This window comes from Peromyscus californicus, unplaced genomic scaffold (assembly GCF_007827085.1).
Source record: "Peromyscus californicus insignis strain IS unplaced genomic scaffold, ASM782708v3 Scaffold_4__1_contigs__length_199733344, whole genome shotgun sequence".
Taxonomy (NCBI): domain Eukaryota; kingdom Metazoa; phylum Chordata; class Mammalia; order Rodentia; family Cricetidae; genus Peromyscus; species Peromyscus californicus.
In genome coordinates, this window is record NW_026294562.1 from 51,505,331 (window position 1) to 51,525,108 (window position 19,778).

General features: G+C 45.0%; 1 long non-coding RNA gene across 1 annotated transcript; it reads right to left on the reverse strand.

Moving 5' to 3' along the window:
- Nucleotides 1-1,712: 1,712 nt before the first annotated feature.
- LOC128094849 (uncharacterized) lies at nucleotides 1,713-4,091 on the reverse strand. Its single transcript, XR_008213095.1, has 2 exons — nucleotides 3,934-4,091; nucleotides 1,713-2,364 (listed from the first exon to the last, which is right to left on the reverse strand). It is a non-coding gene; the product is annotated as an uncharacterized LOC128094849 (long non-coding RNA).
- Nucleotides 4,092-19,778: the final 15,687 nt, after the last annotated feature.

The following is a 19,778-nucleotide window of genomic DNA, read 5'->3' on the forward strand; positions in this document are numbered from 1 at the left end:
CACACACACACACACACACTGACACATATGCACATCCACACACATTCACACACCCACATACATTCACCACTCCCAACCCCACTTCACTTCTTGAATCTGTTTCCCCAGGAGAGTCACTTTACAGCTCATGTTTCCTGCTTGTTCTATTTCTCTAACTGACCCAGCAGGGGACATGGTGTCTGTGTCGGGGACACTAGAGTCTGATAACACCCGTTCTCCATTGCTTCTCCTTATTCTGTGCCCTGCATGCCCAGTTTCCAGGACATGTGAGATGATGCGCCCAATAATGATTCTTGAGCAGGGGCTGTGGACTCAGCCTCCAAGGAGGGGTGAAGATATACTGTGTGTTCCCTGAATTTCTGTTTCTGTCTACAGCAGGGGCTACAGCCTGCTTCCCGGTAGACAACTCATGGGTCCTTGTTTGGGTCCTCTGCCCCAGTCCAAGAAACTCTGTGAGGACAAGGTAGCATAAGGGGCAGGAAGGATGTCTAGAAAGGGTCAAGGTTGAGCCATGGTGGTAGCTGTAGGGTCCCTGCTTGGTAGGCCTGAGTTGTCTCAGGCCACATAGCCATAAGGGATGTGAATAAGGCCTGCTGGTAAGGGGTGGACTTGGAACCCTTCAGTGGCAGCTATGGCCTGGTAGGGTCACTCAGCCCCAAGTCAAGTTTGCTTCCTTAGAGACCTTTGCAATAGGCCTAAAGGGAGCTGAGGTGCAGGAGGACAGTGACAGATGGGCTGAACCCGGGGCATGGCTAGGGCCTTAGAAATGGGTACTCTGGAGAAGGCAGGCTGTTCAGATCTGAAGACCTTGCTCGTGGCCCTCCATATTCACCTCCTGGCTGGTAAGACTCAGCAGGGGGCACAAACAGCATTTGTCTAGTTCACAACTGACACACCAGAGACCAGCACAGTGCTGTCTAGAATGTTTGGAAGAACATGGGGAATATAGGTCAGTGGATGGGTGGGTGGGTGGATGGATGGGTGGGTGGATGGATGGGTGGGTGGATGGATGGGTGGGTGGATGGATGGATGGATGGATGGATGGGTGGGTGGATGGATGGGTGGGTGGATGGATGGGTGGGTGGATGGATGGATGGATGGATGGATGGATGGATGGGTGGATGAGTGGGTGGGTAGATGGGTGGGTGGATGGATGGATGGATGGGTGGATGGATGAGAGGATGGATGGATGGATGGATAGATGGATGGAAGGATGGATAGATATATAGATGGATGGGTGGGTGAGTGGATGGAATTATACTGTCTGCCTTGGAAGTACCAGATGTGTGTTTCTGGGTGTCGCCTGCCCTGACGATGACGGGATGTTGGTCAGCAGGCTCCTTGCATCTGTGCAGCAGACAGCTGAGGCTCTTGTGTGCTCCCTGCCAGCCTCCTTGGCTGTGACCCTCAGGACATCTTCTGTGCTCTTTGTGACTGCACTGCCCTTTCAGCCTCCCCTTCCCTGTCTGTCATCCAGCCTCTCTGACCGATCCTAGCAGCTTTCCTCTTGGGGCGAAGGGACCCTACATTTCAACCTGGTGGGTGAGTAATTAGTCTGTCTAACCTGGCAGGGAGGCTGGCCCTGTGCATGGCTGGGCCCCACCCGTTCCCAGGGTCACACTCTGCCAGACCTTTGTGGCAGCTGACTACCGTAGATCTTCCAGAATGCTTCCTTCCCCACGCTACAGGTATCTTAGAAAAGGTTCCAGGGGTGCCATGCTCATGATTAACCTTTATTCAGCTCCCACGGCTTGCCAGGTGCTGAGAATACTCCGTGGGCCTTCCCCTCTGCAGCTAGAGCACAGAGTGTCTCCCTGTGGGGGCATGTTGAGGACACATGTAGGCAGGGTGGTGACGGCATTAGGGTGGGGTGCAGAGTAGGGCAGAGAGGGAGTGAAGCTGGGCCAGGCCGTACCTCTTACGCACAGGGACATGTGTGAGGCTGCTGCCCGTCATAGCAGCATGGCAGCTGATGTTGACAGGTACCATCTGGCCTGGAGCACGTGATGACGCAGAACCAGTAGCTCATGGGCTTGACAGCTGGCCAGCTGGGAAAATGGGGCTCCCAGGAGAGTGAAGAGGGGGCTTGTTCAAAGGCATCTGTCTGTGGGAACTGGAGGCTCTGGGCGGGCTGGGGGCTGGGGATGGTGGGCATGGTACACACAGGCAGATGGAGTACATGAAACTTCTCTGATTTCCTCTCTGACCATCTGGAGAGCCACCCATTCCCCAGGAACTGTTCCCCAAACAACCACACATGCAGAAGGGAGGAATGGGACCAGGGGCCGCCCACCCAGGGTTTCTCTTGAAGAGTCAGGGCCCCTGAGTACTTCTGGCTTCCTCCAGGTGCCGCTCCAAACAGATCTGCCAAAAAAAAAAAAAAAAAAAAAAAAAAAGTCTTTGAGGAATACACGTCCTCCCCCAACTCCCAAAGACCTTTGGAATAACCAGGTCAACCTGAGTCAGAGAGAAGAAGCCACCTGCCCAAAGTCATGTGATTTAGTGAGCACATACTGTCTCTGGACCTTTTTATCAGGTCACTTAATTGGGGGCCTGGGATGGGCAGGAGCCTAGAAGCTTCTCATTTGCGGCCAGTGACAATAAGGGCTTCATTTACTTTTGTGCTAAATGGAGAGGATATGAGTGTTAGAATGTGTAAGGTGTTTGTGTGTGTTTGTGTGAAGTCCTAGGTAAACAGCCAAGTCAGAGAGGCAACTGCCCGCCTGACCTAAGCTCGGATGATGCTAAGCTGTTTTCAGCAAAGATGTTATGAGCTCCAGTGTCCAGTGACAGGTATGGACCCTAGGCATCCAGTCTTACAACAGTCACCTTCTCCCACTGGGCCCTGGTACCATAGGCAGAAGGCTGACACTGACAACCCAGGACAGAAACAGCATCTTGTGGCACAGAGGCTCCTTGGTTCACAGTGGAAGGTAGGTGTAGGGTGAGGAATGGGTGGGGGTGGCTCATGTGACTCCCAGAGTGATAGCAACCTGGGTCTCAAAGTTTCTTGAAAGATACAGAAACCAATTTGATGGCCTTATTTTATATTTTAAAATGATACTTGATTCATTTATTTTGTGTGGGTGGGGGAGGCGAGCACAAGTGTGCCACAGCTTAGGTCAGAGGACAACTTGAAGGAGTTGATTCTCTTTTTCATCATTTGAATCTAACTCAGGTCCTCAGGCTTGGGGGCAGGTGAATTTTCCCTCTGCACATCTTGCTGACTTGATGCCCTATTTTATTATTTTTGGGGGTCAAAGTCCCACTGAGTAGCCTAGGATAGTGTTAATCCTATAACAATCTTTTTAAATAATAATTGATTATTTTTAAAATTTTTAAAATTTTATGTGCATTTGGTGTTTTTCCTGTATGTATGTCTGAGTAAGGCTGCTAGAGTCCCTGGAACTGGAGTTACAGATAGTTGTGAGCTGCCATGCGGATGCTTGGAATTGAACCCAGGTCCTCTGGAAGAAGAGCCAGTAATCTTAACTGCTGAACCATCTCTCCAGCCCCTACGATATCCTTTGGCCTATGACATCCTACGATAATCTCTTGGCATCAGTCTACCAAGTGCTGGGATTGCAGAAAGCCATGATACTCCAAATGCAGGACAATCTGAATGCACGAACCATCCCCTCCCCACCACACAACAAAGGAACATAATTAAAATATTTTAGAGGTTTTGAACTCTCATATAATCCTCAAGCAGACATGAGGACATATAGCTTAAGTTTTCCTGCCTGGCCCACAGTCAGGACAAATCTCTATCACCTGCCAGTCCCACAGCCCCTCAGACCCAACCAAGTAAACACAGAGACTTGTATTGGTTTCAAACTGTATGGCCATGGCAGGCTTCTTGCTAACTGTTCTTACAGCTTAAATTAATCCATTTCCATTAATCTATACCTTGCCACATGGCTCGTGGCTTACCGGTATCTTCACATTCTGTTTCTCATTGTGGTGGCTGGCAGCGTCTCTCTGACTCAGCCTTCCACTTCCCAGCTTTATTCTCCTCCTTGTCCCGCCTACACTTCCTGCCTAGCCAATGGCCAATCAGTGTTTTATTTAATGACTAATCAGCAACACATTTGCCATACAGAACATCCCACAGCAAGGACAAGGCTTAGAGGCACACAGTCATCTTCTATGGTCCGGAGCTCCCCTGCTGCTCTGGATATAGCCCTGGCTGCTACTCCCCTTCATCAGGCAGAATCCTGCTTGGCTGTTCTCCCTTCTGTTTCAAAAATCTGTGTGGTACTTATTGGGGGACACTCTGGGGACACGTAGGTCACATACCTGTGCTCAGCTTCCAAGGTCTGTTGTGTGTCTTAGTTAGCTGTCTATTGCTGTGATAAAACTCCATGACCAAGATCAACTTGGGGAGGACAGGGTTAATTTCTTCTCACAGCTTGTACTCCATCAGCGAAGTCAAGGAAGAAACTTAAGGCAGGGATCTGGAGGGAGGAATTGAAGCAGGGGCAGTGGAGGAGTGCTCCTTACTGGCTTATCCCTTGTGGTTTGCTGAACCTGCTTTCTTATGGCACCCAGAACTATCAGCCCAGGGGTGGCACCACTCACAGTGAGCTGGGAGGCTACATCTCACTATGTAACTGAGGATGAAGCTCAGTTGATAGAGTGCTTGCCTAGCACACACAAACCCTGGGTTTGATCCCCAGCACTACTTAAAGTCGGTGGCAGCACATGCCTGTAATCCCAGGAGTTGGAAGATGGCCACAAAAGGATCAGCAGTTCAGGGCTACCCCACATACTGAGTTCAAGGTCAACCTGGGATATAGTACGTGAAACACTGTCTCAAGGGAGAGAAGAAGGGGAAATTAGATAGATAGATAGATAGATAGATAGATAGATAGATAGATAGATAGACAGACAGACAGATAGATATATGTGTGTGCATGTCTTGGTCTGTCAGTAGCTGGATTTAGCAAAGATATTAGTCTAGTTATTCCCAGTCTCACTCCATTTCCAGTGAATGGATCTACCCTTAAGTTCTCAAATCCAATCAGGTCAGGATTTCTGTCTTCTTCCTTGTTGTTTCCTTCTCCCTAGGGAGTGGACTACCTTCCACACAGCTTGTAAGCAGGAGAGACACACCTATTCACATGGCTTTGTTTGGACTTTAAAAAAGCCTTTTCAAAGGAGCATGGTGGTTGGTGGTGCATGCCTTTAATCTCAGCACTTGGGAGGCAGAGGTAGGTAGATGTCTGAGATCAGCCTGGTCTACATAGCAAATTCCAGGCCAGCCAGGGCTACATAATGAGACCCCCATCTCATAAATAGTAAATCAGTCAATCAATCAATCAATCAATCAATCAATTGATAAATAAATAAAGTTATCATTGGAGCTGAATTGTAAATGACCCAGACTGGGTTCTCAGCACCCACATGGCTGCTCACAAACATCTGTAACTCCAGCTCCAGGGGATCTGATGCCCCCTCTGGCCTCCTCAAGCACCAGGAAAGCTGGTAGTTAAGCGGTCACATATGACGGCAAGAAGCACTGCCTCCTTCAGGCCCTGTAGCCCAAGGTCATGGGTGGAGCAAATACTACCACATTTCCCCTTTTTGTCTAAATAAGAAGGTTCTAAGCCTAATGTAAACTATATACAATAAGAATGACTATCAGGTATTGTCCAGGAGAAACAAAGGGTAATAACATAAACAAAAATGGAACTACAACCAACAAGAACAAGGTCAAACAAGAGACACATGCTCAATGTCCAGAAATGTCCAGGTCATAGGTAAATGGCAAATTACTGAGATTACTCCAATAGCTGTCCTATCCTGAAGAATCTAACTCTAGCACCTAATATGTTCTTAGCTAATACATGAGAGGATTGTAACTGTAACTATCTAGTCTTCAACTCCATCAAAGACCTGAGAAGGAAAATATTACCTGAGAAAACAGGAAGTGAGAGCAAGCAGCTTCCAAAAAATTGCTAGAATAGACAGAGACAGCTGGCAGCCTGGACAGTCACCTAAAGATTCTCAGCACCATTGGGGGCATCCATTTTGACTACAGGCCTAGAATATCTGACAGACCATTTTCAGAAGCAGGAATTTTGAAAGACCATCTTACCCTGTCTTGGCAAGGTTCAGTAGTCGCTTTTCCTTGTGTCCTGCTCGTCTGGAAAGGACAGCAATCATACCGTCAGCAGTCAAGGCAAGGGCAGTTCTTTGCCCAGCAGACCATTTTGTGCCAAGAAGAAGACAAACTTCCATACAGAGTGTCTTTGAAGCTCAACATTCTCTCAGGAGTAGATGAGTACTGCCAGGAGCAATTGTGTCTCATGTCAACAGAATTCTAAGTTATCAAAACATTTAAATGCCATATTCTCTAGGTCTATGAAGTGTTTGAAGATTACCTATCCATCTGACATATATTTCTGTAAATCTGGAAAACTTAACTAACATAACTGTAGATATGATAATCATGGGTGACTATTAATGTGTAAATTTTATCTACTTAAATAACCCAAGGACTAAGGCTTTACATATCAAGGTAAACAATCTGTAAATAGATGTACAGTATAAGGACTAAATTGTGACAATATACAAAATATCTTAAACAGAGGTAGAAATGTATAGTGCAATATGTTAACAATAACCTAAATATGTATCAATATACAAAATATCCTAAGCAAAGGTAGAACACACAGACAATATGACAATTATAATTTTACATTTATATCAATATACAAAATATTTCAGATAGGAGTAGGAATATGTGTACAATATGACAATTATAGTTTTGAATTTGTATCAATATACAAATTATCTTAAATAGGAGTAGAAAAATAGTTTGCATTTGTATCTATATATAAGAATCCATATCAGTGCAAATTATCTAAGGCTGATAGTTTGCTAAATTAGTTTACTAGTATATACAAAAATCTACCTTAATATACTATACCTATCTATTCCCCTTTTTTCTTTTCCAAAAAAGAATCATGAGTCTAAGTTTTATTGTCCTCCCCCCCAACCCTATAACCCTGAGATAATGAAAACTTTTGGGAGAGGGGCATTGTTTTCTTAAAATTGCTTCCTGCTGTTTAGGGGCTGATGGTATCTCTGCAGGATCCTGTAAGAAAGCCAAATGGTTAAGTCTCAATAGTAATAGTTGTAATGTTTGTAGCCAGTCTCAGAGTAACAGGTAAGGTTATCTCAGATTCTGGCTAGAAGTGTAATATGATGGACCATCTCATCTTGGAACTGTCCTGAAGAGTTTGCAGTCCAAAGCTGATCATTGAGTAGTGTTTTTTGGCTCAATGGCATCATTATGGACCAGGCAGAGTCATTGTTGTGGAGCCCCATCTTCCTTCTGGATGACTTCAGAGATTGCTATTGGAAAGACTTATTTTTCACTGGGGAAAACTTGAGAGGAGAGAAATGGCTCAGTGGTTAAGAATACTGACTGATGTTCCAGAGGAACCGGGTTCAATTCCCAGATTGTCTTGTGTCCAATCACGCTTGATAAAAAAATTAAAAAATAAAAAGAAGGGACCATGTGACCTCTCTTTCTTCTCTCTTTTAAGAGGTCACATACAATGGCAAAAAGCACCGCCTCCTTTGGGCCATATAGCCCAAAGTCATGAGCGGAGCAAATACCACTACAGGTAGTATACATACATGTTGGAATCTGCCCACAAGTCAACTGGGTATCTGGGTAGAAGCGTATGGACTGTAGAAACAATGAAGAAGACAGAACAGAGTCGAGAGGACTGCCAGTCACTGCCGGACAGCCCCGAGTTTATTTCACAGCCAGCTTATATACAATCTTGAAGGAAGAAGTAGAACAATGCACAGCCCAGACATTCAGCCACTATCTATCCTGTCTTTGCATCAAAGAGCAGGTTGTTTCATTTTCTATCTGGATGTACCTCTGGCTGGTGTCAGCAGCCTGCGGATAGCTAAATAGTATGTTCCTCCCTGTGGGCTAATCAGGACTTTCTCAAAGCCCTTCAAGGAGACTCTGTGGGCTAATCAGGACTTTCTCACAGCCCTGAAGCAAGCAAGCCTGAACTCTATTGACTCAGAATAGACTTCAGATTCAAACTGGGGCACAGTCAGTTGTGGGCTCCCACAATTCCTCCTTTTTTATTTATTTAAGATCCCACTGAGTCTTTCAGATGACTATGCCTGTCTTAGGTTGTTCCTTGCCACACTCCAATCTTACCCATCATGGGAGCATGAATTCCATCATCATGTCTTGTCTTAGGTTGAAAGGAGGCAAGGAAAACTCACTCTTTGGCTACCAGCCTCTGGTATCATAAGTCAGTGGAATGTGCAGAGTTTTACTTCATGGAGTTCCGAGCCCAATCTCCATAATGAGTTCATAATCAGCTTGAAAATCATAGGCAAACAGATTATGCCTACTAAGACACATGATCCAATAACTACAGTACTATTAAGAGCAAAGTAAATGATGACCACGATAGAGTAACCTTTTTGAATTGTTCTAAAATATCTTCAGCTGTTTTAGCTGTGTCAAAAATCCAATTCAGCCTTTTTCATTTCTATAATCTCTTGATGTAATTTAGCCAAATCTAAGGATTCATTAGAATCATGCCAAATTCCTTTAAGATGTGCTTTAACTCTTTCCCATCCAATAGCACTTTCATTATATACAAGAGATGTAACACAAATTCATTCATAATTAGCATGACATTTCAAATGCACTATTGTTTTCAGGCTTTGGAGTTCATCTCCCAGAAATTGTACCACATCATACAAAACATTCAATTTCTGTTCCATTTTCACATCTATACCTTCTTGAATCTCTAAGGTCATAGGAACATTTATAGACAATTGATTAACAAAGGCTGCTGTCTGAATGGATTGAGACAAAGGCCACTGAAGCAACAGTAGTAGTAGCAAGCATAGTAACAAGAGCTGCAAATCCTGCTATAACTAATCCAGCAACAGGCTTCTGTCTGTAACCATGTAACCCTTTATTATCAAACCATGGATCACTCATATATACTGGCAATATCACAAAAGAAGGTTGTTTTAACACTATTACATGAGTATGATTATCCGTTTGAGAAATACAGTTAGTCAAAATATAATTAAGACATGATACATTAAACATAGAACTATTCATAGAAATATTTGCTTCACCAACTAAAAGAACTTAGGGCAACTTAACACAAGCTAAAACAGTTCCTTCCAGAGGACAAACAGGCTTCAAGTGACTGGAATGTCTTGTCACTGTTCCCATGTGGCAGCAAGTTTCCAAACATAAGTTTGTGGAGATCCAGTACTGGAATACCAAATTTCAGCTGACAGTCCTTGGCCCCAAGATTCTGCTGTAGACACAGGATAAAAGTCACTATAATCATCTTGATTTCTGGACTAGTCAAGAATATATTGCTGTGTCCCTGTGATGTTATACTTTAAAGGAACAATGCCAGTATATCGTCTCCATAACAAGATTCTGTTAGACTCTCCCAACTCTTTTGTGCGTGGAGGAAATCATTGAGGGGGGTGAAATATTACTTATCCAATTACCTTGAGGAAACAATAACTTTGTATAATGTGTACATTGTTCATCGTGTCCCAATACTTGTTTTGGAAACACTCCAAGACATCCTTTTGCAAAAAAGTATTTTTTTTTTTTGCAAAACATACAGGAATCCCTTTACCATATCCAATATAAGAAAAACTGCGAGCAATCTGGAACACTTGGGTGGCATGTTGATCTAAAAGCCTGGTGTCATTACTTTTCCTTCCCAAGTTGCAAGATGTAAAATTGGTGGATCAGGAACATAAGCCCAATAGGTCTCACTCTGGCGTCTCTGTGTGGTCATCAGCAACATCAGGGCCAGCACCTCTCTGCTCCATACACCGGCAACCAACGAGCTTCACTTTCATCCTGTGAAAAACACAAACATGCCCTCGTCCCCATATTAATACAGGGTCGAGGCCCTTCCATAAACCAGTACAAGGATCTTTCTATTTGACTTGGGCAAATTTTGTGGTGGTGCTTTCATGCCAAAACTGACCTGCTGCAGATTTTACAGAAGCATCCACATTTAAAAAATTTAAAACAAATAAGGCATGATTTAATACATTATGTGATGACTGACGGAGGGTATAATTTCCCCTTCTTTAATTTTTGAAGATGTATTTTGAGGCTGCCATGAGTTCTTTCAATGATACCTTGTCCTTGAGGATTATAAGGAATACCTGTTTTATGCTCTTGAGGATTATAAGGAATACCTGTTTTATGCTCAATTTGCCATTGAGAACAAAATTGATAAAAGGCTTTACTAACATATCCAGATCCATCATCAGTTTTAATAACTTTTGGTATTCCCATATAGGAGAGACATTTCAGGCAACAAGCAATTACATGCTTGGTAGCTTCACCAGTTTGAGCAGTAGCCATTAAAAATCCTGAATAAGTATCAATTGTTACATGAACATATTTCAATTTTCCAAACTCTGTAATATGAGTAACATCCATTTGCCATAAATGATTAGGAAGATGACCTCGAAGATTTACTCCAAAATAAGGTACAGGCAGATATTGTGGACATGTAGCACATTTTTGACAATTTGACAAGCGGTTTTTCTTGTTAAACCAAATTGTTTTCTTAAGCTTTTACTATTTTGATGATGCAACACATGTGATCCCTGAGCAAGCTCAACTTGAGATAAAGCAATCAACCGAGTAAATTTATCAGCTAAAGGGTTACCTTCAGCCAATGGACCAGGAAGATTTGAATGTGCTCTAATACGTCTCACAAAACATGGCAATTTTCTTAAATGAATGGCATCCTGAATTTGTTGAAATAACATTCTTATTTGCTCATTAGTAGTTTTAATATAAGAAACAGTTTCTATAACTTGAAGAGCTCTCTCTATATAATGATTAGCTGTATATAAATTAAATGAACCATCTTTAATAACTTGAAAGACTACAGCAACAGCTCGTCAACTACTTGAGCTGAAGCAGTAGTAGTCTAGATTACATATCCTTTTCCTTTGAATACATAGGCTGCTTTTCCATTAGATGAGCCATTAGTAAAATCTAAAGCAGCATCTTTCACTGGAGTTTGCATTACCACTTTAGGGAAAATAAAAGAGTGCATCTAAGCAAATTGTAATAATTGATCAACAGGATAATGATTATCAATTTAACCCCAAAATTGAGCAAAAGCAATTGCCTAGGAATCATTAATTTGAAATAGCCTATCAATTTTGTTGTCGAGTGAATGGCACACCAATAGTCTCAGGCTCTTTGCCAAAATATCTTCTAGATTCAACTTGACTCTTGTGCACTAGATATGCTACAGCTTCATAATATGAATATAATACTTTAGCTGATGAAGCAGGAAGATGTAAACATAAAAGTGGACCATTTTTGCCATAATATGACTGCAGGAGTAAGTCTAGTGGGCAGGATATATGCTTGCCAAGGTTGATCATAATCAATATAATGTACCTGCTGATACTGAATAGCATTCTCAACCTGTGAAAGAACCTGTCTTCCTCCTTCAGGTAACTGTCTGGGTGAATTAGGATCATCATCTCCTTTTAAAATATCATTCAAAGGCTCTAATCACCAGTAGATAATTTTAAATAAGATCGTAACTATTGGATAGCCCCTAATAACTTTTGAAAATCATTCAAAGTTTTAAACTCATCTTTTCTTATTTCCAATTTCTGAGGCTTTAATTCCTTAGGTTATAATATATGTCCTAAACATTGTAAAGGCAGAATCATCGGCTAATTTTTAAAATGAAGAAAACCAACCAGAATTAATCTAATATGGTAAAATCCCCAATATGTGCTACAGTTTCCCTTCAAATTCAGCAGTGTTCACATCCCCTCTGGCCTTCTACAACTTCCCATGTGCCTTCAGGTCAGGCCTTTGACTGTGTTTGCTCTTCTGGACCAGCCAGACATAGACAAATTCCTCTTTCCCCTTTCCTTTCCTTATCCCAGTCTTTTGCCTTCTCTTGCTTTTCAAACAATATGCAAATCTCCATTCAAGTCCTTTTTCTTGTGGTTTCTTCCCTGCAGTTTAGAACATTGCATAGGTATAACATTTCAAAAAAGAATAGAAGCCAGGTGGTGGTGGCGCATGCCTTTAATCCCAGCACTGGGGAGGCAGAGGCAGGTGGGTCTCTGTGAGTTCGAGGCCAGTCTGGACTACAGAGTGAGTTCCAGGATAGGCTCCAAAGCTACACAGAGAAACCTCGTCTCGAAAAAAACAAAAGAAAAAAAAAAAGAAACATATATATGTATATATCATAACAAAAACATATTTTTATTAATATAAAAAACCTGTATCAATGTGAACCATTTAAGATAGCAGTAGTTTTTTTTAAATCTTAACCCATAATAATTTGTAACCAATTCTCTTAAATGATGACAAGTATTTGTAACCCATTGAACTCAAATGACCAAAATCCATGTAATTTTTCTTTTCCTGTGGAAGCAAAAGCAGAATTTCTCCCAAACACAGTGTATCTTTGACTTTTGTTCTAAAGTCAAAGCTTTTCAAAGTATGCAGGCTGGTAATTCAACATTTTTTTTTCAAGCAGTATCAGGACAGAGAAGGGTTAAGGTGGGAAGCTGCTGGCCTGCAGAAGAGACCTTGAAGTTATCACAGTGAAGAAGGACTTGGCTTAGGAAGGAAGGGAGGGGGAGAGTGGGCACAGAGTGTGCCCTTGGCTGCCAGTGTTCCTGAAAAAGAAGTTTTTTAACTCCTTTGACTATAATAATTAACAATTAACTCCGGACTCTCTGTCAGCTTTCAGCACGGCTTGTCAGTTGTAGACAGTAAACTCCCTGCCACTTCACCTGTAACCCCTGTCTCTGCCCTTCCTGCTCTGAGAATGCACACCCCCACCCTCTGAGAGACACTGACTGGCTGCAGCTTCTCTTGCTGGCCAAGACCAGCTCCACAAGTGCTGCAGGCCTGATAGCAAGAGAGCTTCGGAGGGAGGCGGCCCTTGCCACGCCTCTCTCTCCTTCTCTTCCAGGAAAATGAGTGAGATTAGTAGACAGAAACAAGTAAGACTTACACAGACAGCCAAGTACTGGTACATCAGCACTGAGAAGATGGCCTCATCTAACAGATGTCTTCTCTTGCAATACACAAGCCCTACCTGGCAGGAGCTACCTGCTTATCTCAGTTCAGTCAGGGGGACCCAGTCCCCTTCAACACATGGAACAGAACAGTAACATAGTACAGTAGGAACACAGACCAAGACAAAGAATGCTCACATCTACATTTACCAGCTGCAGTGAACAGATCTGAAAGTGAGACACTGGGCTAATGGTTTGCAGTAGTGACCTGCTTAATCTTTCCAGAGAAACCAGTCATAGTCAGGAATGGATGTGGGGGAGAATCTTGAGGTGGGGGAGAATCTTCATTACAATGCTTAGCAGCCTCTTCCTCTAATTCTGCCTCATACCAGAATCTAACTGGCCATTATCATTAGATAACTTTATGAAAGCATCTGCATAAAGCGATCTCTCTGGCAGAGCAGAATGTTTAGTTTGCATTTTACTTGATTCAGGAAACATTTTCTATCTGTCAGGACGAGGATCTAAACTGTCCCAAATAAGTGTCCAGAGACTAAAGACATCTGCTGGAAGCTTTTCTGGACCGTGCTTATCATAATACCTCTGTATTTTTTTAAAGATTTATTTATTTATTATGTATACAGTGTTCTGCCTGCATGCCAGATCTCATTACAGAAGGTTGTGAGCCACCATGTGGTTGCTGGGAAATGAACTCAGGACCTCTGGAATAGCAGCCAGTGCTCTTAACCACTGAGCCATCTCTCCAGCCCAATACCTCTGTATTTTAACTCTAATACGTCTCCAAGTATCTGCATTCAAGGTACCCTGCCCAGGAAACCAAGGACAAATCTTTTCTACAAATTCTAAAAATTTACACAGTTGCTGACCTCCTACTTTGGTACCTCTAGCCTTTAAGATATCTTTAAGTAAATGTACAAACAGCTGTTTTCTATTTCCTTGACCCATACTTATTTTTTACACTTATTCTCAAATTTTTTTTACTGCGCATCCGCTTTTTTTTATTTACACTTATCACTTTTATTCTCAAGTCGTATTTACCACGGCTTCCACCTTTTTTGAGTGCACTCCTTTTTCTCCTGTGGTGTCTGTCATGAAATCCCCAGTGCCCAGCCCCCACAGCAGGCGCTACCTGTCGGAACCTCCTGGTGAGTCCACTGGGTATCTGGGTGGAGGTGTGTGGATTGTAGAGACAAAGAAGAAGACAGAACAGAGTCGAGAGGACTGCCAGTCAATGCCAGACAGTCCTGAGTTTATTTCACAGCCAGATTATCTACAGTCTTGAAGGACAGAAGTAGAACAATGCACAGCCCAGGCATTCAGCCACTATCTATTCTGTCCTTGCGTCAAGGAGCAAGGTAGTTTCATTTTCTATCTGGATGTACCTCTGGCTGGTGTCAGCAGCTTGTGTATAGCTAGATAGTTATGTTCCTTCCTGTGGGCTAATCAGGACTTTCTCACAGCCCTGGAGCAAGCAAGCCTGAACTCTATTGACTCAGAATAGACTTCAGATTCAAAATGGGAAACTGAGTCAGTTGTGGACTCCCACACATACATACATATATACATACAGGCAAAACACTCATACCCATAAAATAAATCTTTATAAAAATTATTGTTATTAGTGTATATGTGTGCATCTGCATGGTGTGTGTTTGTGTGTGGTGTGTATCACAGCACATGGAAGTCAGAGAGCAATATTGCAGTCAGTTCTCTCTACCTTTGTAGTTCTGGGATCAACCTCATGGAGTCAGGCAAGCAAGGCGAGCACTTTTTTTTTTTTTTTTTTTTTTTTTTTTTTTTAAGCTGCTGAGCTATCCCCTTGGCCCAGTTTGGGCTTTCTTGAGACAGATATCAGGTTAGCCTCAGACTTGTTATGTCACTAAAGCTGGCCTTAACTCCTGATCCTTCCGCCGTTACCTCTCAACTGATGGGATGGCAGGTGAGTGCCACCACATCTGACTGTTGTCTCTGTGTCATTCATCATGACCCATCCTCCTCCAACCGCCCAGATAACCTGGCCCGTGATTTCTAGGGTCACAGAACCACCCCTGCAGCTGGCTTATGACCTCTACTGCTCAGCCCTTTGAGCCTGCTACCCTGGGCCTTGACACACCTATCCCCATCTTGGAGCTTCAGAAACATCTGGTTGACACTGATGGGGAAAGAGTCAGGGGAGAGCTAGCTCACCTCTGCCTCTGCTCCAAGGCTTCTGTGATAGGCAGAGGCGGGTCACAATCTCAGGCCTCAGAAATGGTGCCCTGTTTAGCTGGTGACACCCCCCCCCCCCCCCCCCCCGTACAGATGTGGCTTCTTTCTTATCCCCTTAGGGCCCCTTCCTTGGCATCTGTGAGATCAGGGCTCCTTTCCTTCCCTCTCACCTGCAGGTCCAGCCTGAATAGTCTTCTGGGTAGAATCTTGGCTTCTGTGATGATGCATGCCATCCCTCTCCAGAGCTTATGGGCATCAGCTGTCTGCACTTCAAGTTCAAAGGCAGGCTTTTGGACCTACAAAATTCCTTTTCTCATTCAAACCCTGGCTGCTGTAAGACTCTGTAGTCTCAGCTCTGGATTTCAAAGCCTCTTTTGCAACTCTGAGCCGAGGATTTGCCTCTTTGTTCTGGTTGCCCTGGAGAGTAGCCGGCTGGGAAGCCAACTCTGCTTAAGAATGGAGGGGAGTGGTTGGAGGAAAGTATCTTCTGAGGAACCGCTGGTCCTGAGTTAATGCCTCGCTTGACCAGCCACCCAGCCCTTAGCTTCATGTAGATCCCCCAGGGCAGAGTGGTTCTGCCCTCTGTGGACTGGAGGAGGGGGAGAAGGAGACCACACTTTAGAAAGTGCCAAAAATCGGTTAATAGATGGCTCAACAGGTAAGAGCACCGACCGACCAAGCATGAGGTCCTGAGTTCAAATCCCTAGAGTTAGGGGCAGGGAGTTAGCTCAGTGGTTAAAGCACTTACCTCACAAGCATGAAGACCAGAGTTTGGATCCTTAGAATTTAGATAAATGCTGGGTGGCTCCCCCCGCTCCCCATAAATGCAGCCTCAGAAGGCAGAAACCCAGAATCCCCAGGGGAAGCTCCGGGCTTGATTGAGAGACCTTGCCTTATTGAATCAAGAGGAGGAGTAAACAAAGAGAATTCCCAACATCAACTATGGTCCTCTGCATACATGCACACCCACATGAACAAATACTACCCACATGTATGCCTTTATATACACACATATCACACACAACAGAGAGGGGGTGAGGGAAACAGAGAGAGAGAGACAGCCAGAGGGAAAGAGAGGGGAAACCCAGAATCTACATAAGAACGTGGGTATGGATCTATGCACCTGTAACTTCAGAGCTGGGGTAAGCTGAGGGATGCAGACAGAAGGATCACTGGGGTTTGCAGACCACCAGGCTCAGTGACAGATCCTGTCTCAAGGGAACAAGGAAGGAAGTATTGGAGTAGGACAATCAAGTTCTCCTCTGCCCTTTGTGCATAGATGTGTGCATCCGACACACACATTGCATGAAAATGTTATTTACTTTACTTATGGACAGTTTTTTTTAGGCCTCACTCTTACTGTTTATATTTTCTTTGTGTGTGTGTGTGTGTGTGTGTGTGTGTGTGTACTTGTTCATGTATTCATGTGTGTGTAGATACAAGTGCACTTGTGTGCATATGTGGTTTTGGAGGTCAAAGGACAACCTGAGTAGTGTTCCTTGGAGGCCATCCGCCTTGTTTTTTGAGACAGGGTCTCTCACTTGCTTGGAACTTGCCAATTAGGCCTGGATGGCCCATGAGCCCCAGGGATCCATCTTCATCTGCCTCTCCAAGTGCTGGAGTTTGAAGCACATGTCACCAAGCAGCTTTTTACATGGGTTCTGGGGATCAGATTCTGATCCCCGTGGTTTTGAGACAAGTACTTCACCAACTGATGCCTTTTCGATTTTAAGACGAGGCAAGGGCCTCTCGGTCCGGCACTCAGTTCTGGCTCGTTCTCCAGGTGTGAGGACTGAGGTTCAGCAGGAACGAGGAGGTCAAGCGGACAGGTGATGCGGAGAGAACACGAACAGAGAGGCTCCCTACTCTCCTAGAGCTCCCATCCTTAACAACCTTCAATCCAGCAACCCCTGACAGGGTCACCGGGTCAGGAACCCATTTTGCAACATGGCGGCCCACTAGGTCCCACCGTGATAGCCGGGATCCACCAAGCCCACCACTCCCCTTCATCACCCTCTGATCTCTGTTGCTTCAGCTCTGTTGTCTCCGGGGATGGGGTGGGGTGGAAGGTGTAGGCAGGTGACGATGCACTAGGGTTCCACGGAATGTGATCCGCAAGCCACGTCTGGGTTCGCGTTTCACTGGACTGGAGGAGAGGCGTGGCGGAGACTGACCCAGTCCTGTGAACTCCTTTCCCATGCACCTCAGGGCTCTGGGATAACAGTAGGCTGGGGACTGCCTGTAATGTGCCCTCAGGAAACCCTGAACATGGGTCCTCTGCACTTGGGGGCCTCTTTGTTCTCTTGAATCTGCTTTGGGACTCTTTTCTCTCACCTGCAGGATCCCCCCCACCCCCGCCCCGTCCACTTAGTCCTCATGCTGCGATAGGGAGTGGGGGGTGTTTCTGTTTCTTGGCCACTCTTGTCCTCTCCGGCTACAGCAACATCTTCAAGTGGGGCACTCCTGGAAATGTTGTTTTCAGGCTGAGGACAAGCATTTAGGCACACTGAGTGGTTTCTTTGATTTCTCTCAGCCAACTGAGTCCAAGATCCAAGGTATGAAAAGTTTTGGCTTCATAATAAGATGGATCTGCATCTCAGCTTTGCCTCTTCCCAGCTGTGTGACCTTGCTCAAGCTGCTTACCCCCTCTGAATCTGTTTCCTCATCTGTGGAGTGGGAGGGTGGTGGGGGATACAGTACCTGCCGGGTGGATCGGCAGTGAAGGGTAAATTAGACAGCCCGTAGGTGCTCGGTAAATGACAACGTTCATTACCGTGTGGGAGAGAAGCAAGATGAGAGGGGGAGCCGTGCAGGCTTCCTCCTGCAGCTGTTGTTCAAATGCACGATCTCTGCTCTGAGTCGCTCAGTGACCTCAGATTCAAAGTCAACACCAAAAGCAGGTGCTGCCTCCTCACCTTGCCCCTCTGCCTCACCTGCAGCCACACCCTGGTAGCTCCAAGGCCCCAGGAAGCCCCTGAGCTGCTCTGCAAATCTCAGACCCACTTTCACCCCACTGACCACCTTCAGGAATGCACCCCTGTGCACATCTTCCTGCCTTACTCTTGTCCTGGCTCAATGCTACTCTCTTATAGTAGCCTCCCTTGGCCACTCAGGTGTCTGTCAGTGGCAGCCCACTTGCCTCTTTTCCTCCTCCTCCTCCTCCTCCTCCTCCTCCTCCTCCTCCTCCGTCCTTGCTTCATTTCCCCCACAACCTGATCACCATTCAACTGCTTTTTAGTTGACTGTCTCCACTGGCAGAATACTATCCTCAGAGACACAGACTTTGGCCTTGGTGTGTATATTCATAGCAATCCCCAGTGCCCAGGCCTCGAAGCAGGTATTTGATGTTATTTTGAATGTATACCTTAAAGACTATGGAGAATTAGATTCTGGCTGGTCCAGGTAAGGGGACAGCCCTGGGGCATGAAGAAGCTGTTACTCTCCTTTCCCCAATGAGAGAATTAGATTAGATCTTCAGGAGATCATGAACCTGTGCATGAACACAGTAGTGGGTGAGTCCCTTCTGCAGGGTTTTTGGAAGCCAGGGTCTCTGGCTTCTTCCAGACATTAAGAGCATACCCACCCCCACCACACACACACACACACACACACACACACACACACACACACGAGGCAACCAGTCCTCTCCTTGCCCTGACATTTCCTGATTGGTTCTAATAAGCTGGAGTCTTTGCTTTCTAAGAACCTCATGGAATGTGACATTCTGGGACTATTCAAGTCTCAGCAAGCAGCCAGTGGTCCTGGCTCAGGGCAGGGAGGAACACTCAAGGGGAGCCTAGGCAGGGTCGGCGGGAGAGAGGTACCTACAGGGACACAGAAGGGGAAACAAAAGCCCTCTTCTGTGTGATTTGTCAGTTTTTCGTTCTTTTATTTCAAAGAAAACAGATTTAGAACAAGCATAAGAAATGTGAACAATTGTGAATGCTGGAGACTGGGTACAGAGACATTTATCACCGAGAGCACTGAGCTGTTTTCATAGTCAAAAAAACCTTCATATAGATTTGACGGGGGAATAAGATTATTATAGCTGGTGATTGGCAATAGAGTCCATTTTGAGGGCCTGGGGACTTGCCCTTGGGTATTTTTGCAGTGTGTGTGAACAGAGGGCATAGCTGTGTCTGAGCTGGAACCTAGCACTATCAGAGCCCTGGCTCCTCCTTGCAGGTCTCAGTTTTCTGCTCTCTGAGGAGTGGGGAAAGGCTGAGGGGCCCCATGCTGGGATGAAGCTAATTCATTAGTGACACCTCAGCAGGGACCGGGCTCCTGCAGTGCCAGCGTGACTCATTGAGATGATTGCCTCACCGCCAGTCTGCGTGGGCCCTGAACGCAGCAGCACATTTTACCTTTACCCACTGAGAAGGGCCTGGTGGGAGGTAAAGGTACAGGATCTACCCAGAACAAGAAAAAGACCTAGAGGAAGTGGAGGGCTGGCCTCCATGCTCCTAACCCCAGGAGCAATGCCTGGC